The sequence below is a fragment of the Siniperca chuatsi genome, linkage group LG7, assembly GCF_020085105.1.
Source record: "Siniperca chuatsi isolate FFG_IHB_CAS linkage group LG7, ASM2008510v1, whole genome shotgun sequence".
Classification (NCBI taxonomy): domain Eukaryota; kingdom Metazoa; phylum Chordata; class Actinopteri; order Centrarchiformes; family Sinipercidae; genus Siniperca; species Siniperca chuatsi.
In genome coordinates, this window is record NC_058048.1 from 29,117,061 (window position 1) to 29,123,250 (window position 6,190).

Sequence of the window (6,190 nt, forward strand, 5' to 3'; positions counted from 1 at the left end):
GGAAACACTGTTGTCTTCTCTTCAGAGACTATTAACTGCACACTTAATTTGTAAATTAATGTCGTGTTTATTGTCCCTGAATTAACAGCAAGAGGCTGCAAAGTGGTTTTATGTTACATGCATGCAACTGTTTAAAGAAGTAATTGCTGAGTGAGACAAGCAGATTGCAAAGAGAAACGTGCTGTGTTCACTGCCCTTTCCACATTTAATGAAAAATATGAAAACATGCCTTTATTCTGAAGTCCTCACTCTGATTGATTGGATTGAATCTTTTAGGCATCTTTTGCTCTCTAGTGTGGTTTCACAGCCCGAGAAACACTGTGTATGTGTGCAGTTTATTTCAGTTGTATGATTATTTGTCCTTGCAGTTAGCCGTATACAGAGACACATACAGTATATATAGATTACTGTTGTTGAACTGCAGTGTTTTTTACTGTACAGCATGTTAAAAATCCTGCTTTGTAAAACGGCCAGCGGTGTTCACTCTCCAGAGCAGCAGGTGGCAGTAGCAGGAATGTCGGTCGCCCACCAGCAGTAAACAAAGAAACAGGAAGTGGTTGTAATGTGAGGAGGGGGAGTGTGGTTTGTGTGTTTTTTTTTGTTTTTTTTATTATTTTTTATTTTTTATTCTTCTGAATTTCAAAAGTGGATCAAACAACTTGTGATTGCAGTATGATTTTAGCTTTGGCTCGCTTGAACTTGCCGCTGGGCTGTTACTCATTTGTTGGAGGTAAAATAGATAAAACTGTTGATTTTAAGTTAGCTTGTAATATGGGAAGACAGCATTGCATGATGGGAAATATAGCTATTATTTATCAAGTAAATTAGTGTAAAATAATGTTTTTCAGCCTCAGTACAGAACCGTTTCTTGTGTGTTAAATTCCTGTAGATTCGCCCCCCAATAGCCTCTGGGTTTATTAATTTGTCAGCACCGTCGGTGAGCTCGGTCTGTCCGTGAAAGAGTGGCTCGCCTCTGATGTGTACAACTCATACTTACCTGGCAGGGGAGATACCATGATCAAGAAGGTGGTTCACCCAGGGCGAGGCTTAACCATTGCACTCCGGCTGAGCTGACCTCTGCGAATTCCCCAAATGTGGGAATCTCGACTGCATAATTTCTGGTAGTGGGGGACTGCGTTCGCGCTCTCCCCTGATGACGTGTTCAATAGTAAAGTAATTATCAACTCTCTTGAATCTGCGCAGCTAATCAACAACATGCACACCCCCAATGTATAAACAGGCATATTCTTACTCTCTCTAGGAAGATAGAAACAAAAGACAACGTAACTTAGTAAAAATTAGATGTCTTAATTGTACCGAGAAATGATTGTGCTCATCTATATGTGATGCGTAACTAACCATTGTTTATAGTACATCACTCTGCAGAGTATACTGTGCCCTGCTATAGTTGGCTGTATTGTATCAAACTTGTTTTATTTTGATACCTGCGTGGAGGTTTGATGTGGTTGATTAGTGTATGTTTGTAGGTTGACGTCATGTTTAACTACTGCTATGTTTATTGTCCCTGAATTGACAGCAAGAGGCTGCAAAGTGGTTACATGCATGCCACTGTTTAATGAAGTAATTGCTGAGTGAGACAAGGAGATTGCAAAGAGAAACGTGCTGTGTTCACTGCCCTTTCCACATTTGAGAAAAATATGAAAACATGCTTTTATTCTGAAGTCCTCACTCTGAAAATCCCTGAGGAGCAAATTTGTCTTGCAGACGGCAGTCAATAATAAATACAATTAATAAAACATAACAATCCATACACTATATATACGTACGTTTTAAATCACAAGGGTATATTTTATAAGTCGTTGTAGCTGCACGAACTGTAACTTTGCAGCAGGTCTGCAGTTTAACTCGCATGAGGAGCACGTGGAGGATATGCAGTCGACCGCAGAGTGCAGTTCGCTCTGTTCGCCGCCAGAGTGCGCTGGAGCTCCGTTTGTTGTTCGTCGGAGAGTTAACAGATCAAACATATTTTCTTCCTTCACAGAGGACTTTTTACACGATTTTAAAGTTTCTTTTCGCATTTATAATCCACATGACATTAATTCAGTTTAAAATACAAGTCCCGGCTCTCTTTCTGACAGTAAATAACACGGTTATAACGTTTTAAATTCCTATTGGACCAGCTCGTGTCACGTGACCAGGAAGCGTTGCGTATTTGAATATGCGACGACCTTACTTTTGTTAAAATGGCACATTTTGCTTCCACTTCTGCTCTTTGACTCGTCTGCCGTGTGTAGTGCACTTTGTTTCTGTCTCACGGAGCGGAGTTGTTACTGAAACGCAAACTCAGACCCGTCAGTGAGGGACCCGGTGCGGGGAACCAGGTCGTTGCCTCCGACCTGTTTGCAGTATCGCTTCTCGGCCTTTTGGCTAAGATCAAGTGTAGTATCTGTTCTTATCAGTTTAATATCTGATACGTCCCCTACCCGGGGACCATATATTAAATTGATTTTTGGAGCAGGGAGATGGAATAGGGGCTTGCTCCGTCCACTCCACGCATCGACCTGGTATTGCAGTACCTCCAGGACCGGTGCACCCCTCTCTCTATGTTCAATGATAAGAAAAGGTGGAAACACTGCTGTTTTCTCTTCCCTGAGACTATTAACTGCACACTTAATTTGTACATTAATGTCGTTTTTATTGTCCCTGAATTGACAGCAAGAGGCTGCAAAGTGGTTTAATGTTACATGCATGCAACTGTTTAATGAAGTAATTGCTGAGTGAGACAAGCAGATTGCAAAGAGAAACGTGCTGTGTTCACTGCCCTTTCCACATTTAATGAAAAATATGAAAACATGCATTTATTCTGAAGTCCTCACTCTGATTGATTGGATTGAATCTTTTAGGCATCTTTTGCTCTCTAGTGTTGTTTCACAGCCCGAGAAACACTGTGTATGTGTGCAGTTTATTTCAGTTGTATGATTATTTGTCCTTGCAGTTAGCCGTATACAGAGACACATACAGTATATATAGATTACTGTTGTTGAACTGCAGTGTGTTTTACTGTACAGCATGTTAAAAATCCTGCTTTGCAAAACGGCCAGCGGTGTTCACTCTCCAGAGCAGCAGGTGGCAGTAGCAGGAATGTCGGTCGCCCACCAGCAGTAAACAAAGAAACAGGAAGTGGTTGTAATGTGAGGGGGGGGAGTGTGGTTTGTGTGTTTTTTTAAATTTTTTTTATTATTATTTTTTTTTATTCTTCTGAATTTCAAAAGTGGATCAAACAACTTGTGATTGCAGTATGATTTTAGCTTTGGCTCGCTTGAACTTGCCGCTGGGCTGTTACTCATTTGTTGGAGGTAAAATAGATAAAACTGTTGATTTTAAGTTAGCTTGTAATATGGGAAGACAGCATTGCATGATGGGAAATATAGCTATTATTTATCAAGTAAATTAGTGTAAAATAATGTTTTTCAGCCTCAGTACAGAACCGTTTCTTGTGTGTTAAATTCCTGTAGATTCGCCCCCCAATAGCCTCTGGGTTTATTAATTTGTCAGCACCGTCGGTGAGCTCGGTCTGTCCGTGAAAGAGTGGCTCGCCTCCGATGTGTACAACTCATACTTACCTGGCAGGGGAGATACCATGATCAAGAAGGTGGTTCACCCAGGGCGAGGCTTAACCATTGCACTCCGGCTGAGCTGACCTCTGCGAATTCCCCAAATGTGGGAATCTCGACTGCATAATTTCTGGTAGTGGGGGACTGCGTTCGCGCTCTCCCCTGATAACATGTTCAATAGTAAAGTAATTATCAACTCTCTTGAATCTGCGCAGCTGATCAACAACATGCACACCCCCAATGTATAAACAGGCATATTCTTACTCTCTTAAGAAAGATAGGAAAGGACGTGCAGCTAAAAACAAAAGACAGCTCAGTAAAAATCAACATTCAACTATAATGTGCGTACAAGTAGGTGAATCAAATAGATGTGTGTGTGTGTGTAGATATATAAAAAGCAACAATGAACAACAACATTCAATGTCTATATACAAGTCAAACTGTTTCTGTATTTGTCAACAAGAGTGCTGCAATCAATATTGAATGAGTAGAGGAAAGCTGTAATGTCCCCGTGGGGCAATTTGGCGTGCAGACGGCAGTCAATAATAAGTACAACAATTAATAAAACAAATCCATACACTATCCATATAAGTACAATATACATACCTACACATAAATATGCACAAGTCACGCAGGTCAGCGCCAAAGTCAGTGCTGTCATTGTCACTTGTCGCCAGAACCATCAGAGAGAGCAGTGGAAAAATAATGAATGAATAAATAAGAGAAAGAAAAGGGGGCACCATATCACATCCACAGCTGGCCACAGGCCAAATCAGCTTTTAGCTGAAGCAACAAAAGACCTGGTGTATCTGTTTGTTTGTATCCGCCTTGACGGAGGCAAGTTAAACTCACTATATATATAAGTGGTGCTGGATGAGATGGAGGTACGGATAAGATGACCTGAGCTTTCTGTGTGGCGCTGACTTGATACACGTGGCAAAGATCGTTTAAATTTACGCCAGTAACTTTGCGGCGCACGTTCACAATTCTCCCCAACAAGTTTGTTTTGCACACTGAGATTACCAAACCAAGAGATGATAGCTAATGTTAAAACTGACTCCCCCAAAGAAGTATAGCACACTTTGAACAGAGACTTGTCAACATTAATGTAATACTTACAATCTAAATTACTTTAAATACACGAAGTAGGTGGATACGTACAGTATACACGTGTGTGTGTAGTCTAAAGAGCGTGCATTATATTTGACATATCGCTACACACGTCCTGGAATTAATTTGTAAACTTAAAGGAAAATATGCAAATGCTTTTTCTTGCAGGTCTAAACATTTATAATATACTGTATATTTTGCCAATAAAACGTTACGAAGGATGTGTTTTGATGAAAAAGGTAGTCCAAGAAAAACATTTAAATTCTTTGAGAATTGCCATTTATTAGTGCCGTATCCCTATTTACAATCACTTCACTTTTATTCCACTTTCATTGAAAGAGACCTGTTAATTAAAGATAAATAATGTATTTGCATCTCCTGTACTTACTATGAGAAATGTATTCTAGTAAGATAACATATACAGTATAAAATGCAGTCATTCTGTGATATGGTATTTTATTAAAAGTAATAATAATACAGAATGCTACTGAGGTTGTATGATGCTTAGAGCATATTTTAAGCATTAGTACTGGACTGTTGCACTTCACAACATGTAAAGTCTTACAATTTGGTAGATGTTCTGTGCCCTTTAGTAACTAACTCCCTGTTTTGAAATCACAAGGGTATATTTTATAAGTCGTTGTAGCTGCACGAACTGTAACTTTGCAGCAGGTCTGCAGTTTAACTCGCATGAGGAGCACGTGGAGGATATGCAGTCGACCGCAGAGTGCAGTTCGCTCTGTTCGCCGCCAGAGTGCGCTGGAGCTCCGTTTGTTGTTCGTCGGAGAGTTAACAGATCAAACATATTTTCTTCCTTCACAGAGGACTTTTTACACGATTTTAAAGTTTCTTTTCGCATTTATAATCCACATGACAGTAATTTTGTTTAAAATACAAGTCCCGGCTCTCTTTCTGACAGTAAATAACACGGTTATAACGTTTTAAATTCCTATTGGACCAGCTCGTGTCACGTGACCAGGAAGCGTTGCGTATTTGAATATGCGACGACCTTACTTTTGTTGAAATGACACATTTTGCTTCCACTTCTGCTCTTTGACTCGTCTGCCGTGTGTAGTGCACTTTGTTTCTGTCTCACGGAGCGGAGTTGTTACTGAAACGCAAACTCAGACCCGTCAGTGAGGGACCCGGTGCGGGGAACCAGGTCGTTGCCTCCGACGTATTTGCAGTATCGCTTCTCGGCCTTTTGGCTAAGATCAAGTGTAGTATCTGTTCTTATCAGTTTAATATCTGATACGTCCCCTACCCGGGGACCATATATTAAATTGATTTTTGGAGCAGGGGAGATGGAATAGGGCTTGCTCCGTCCACTCCACGCATCGACCTGGTATTGCAGAACCTCCAGGACCGGTGCACCCCCCTCTCTATGTTCAATGGAAAATTAATTTTAATAATAAAGTCTCACAGGTGGTTGGGATTAATAGTTTTGATTGGGTTTATTACAACATTGTAACAGGCTGTAGAAGTGTCTGTTCAAGGCAGCGTTC

General features: G+C 40.5%; 4 non-coding genes across 4 annotated transcripts; all 4 read left to right on the forward strand.

Annotated features, from left to right (window-relative positions):
• The first annotated feature begins 989 nt into the window (after window positions 1–989).
• Window positions 990–1,153, forward strand: LOC122879702. The gene has a single exon (XR_006378756.1). It is a non-coding gene; the product is annotated as a U1 spliceosomal RNA (small nuclear RNA).
• A 1,215-nt stretch (window positions 1,154–2,368) lies between these two features.
• LOC122879706 lies at window positions 2,369–2,559 on the forward strand. Its single transcript, XR_006378760.1, has one exon. It is a non-coding gene; the product is annotated as a U2 spliceosomal RNA (small nuclear RNA).
• Window positions 2,560–3,576: 1,017 nt separating this feature from the next.
• Window positions 3,577–3,740, forward strand: LOC122879703. Its single transcript, XR_006378757.1, has one exon. It is a non-coding gene; the product is annotated as a U1 spliceosomal RNA (small nuclear RNA).
• A 2,133-nt stretch (window positions 3,741–5,873) lies between these two features.
• Window positions 5,874–6,064, forward strand: LOC122879718. The gene has a single exon (XR_006378772.1). It is a non-coding gene; the product is annotated as a U2 spliceosomal RNA (small nuclear RNA).
• The last annotated feature ends 126 nt before the right edge of the window (window positions 6,065–6,190 follow it).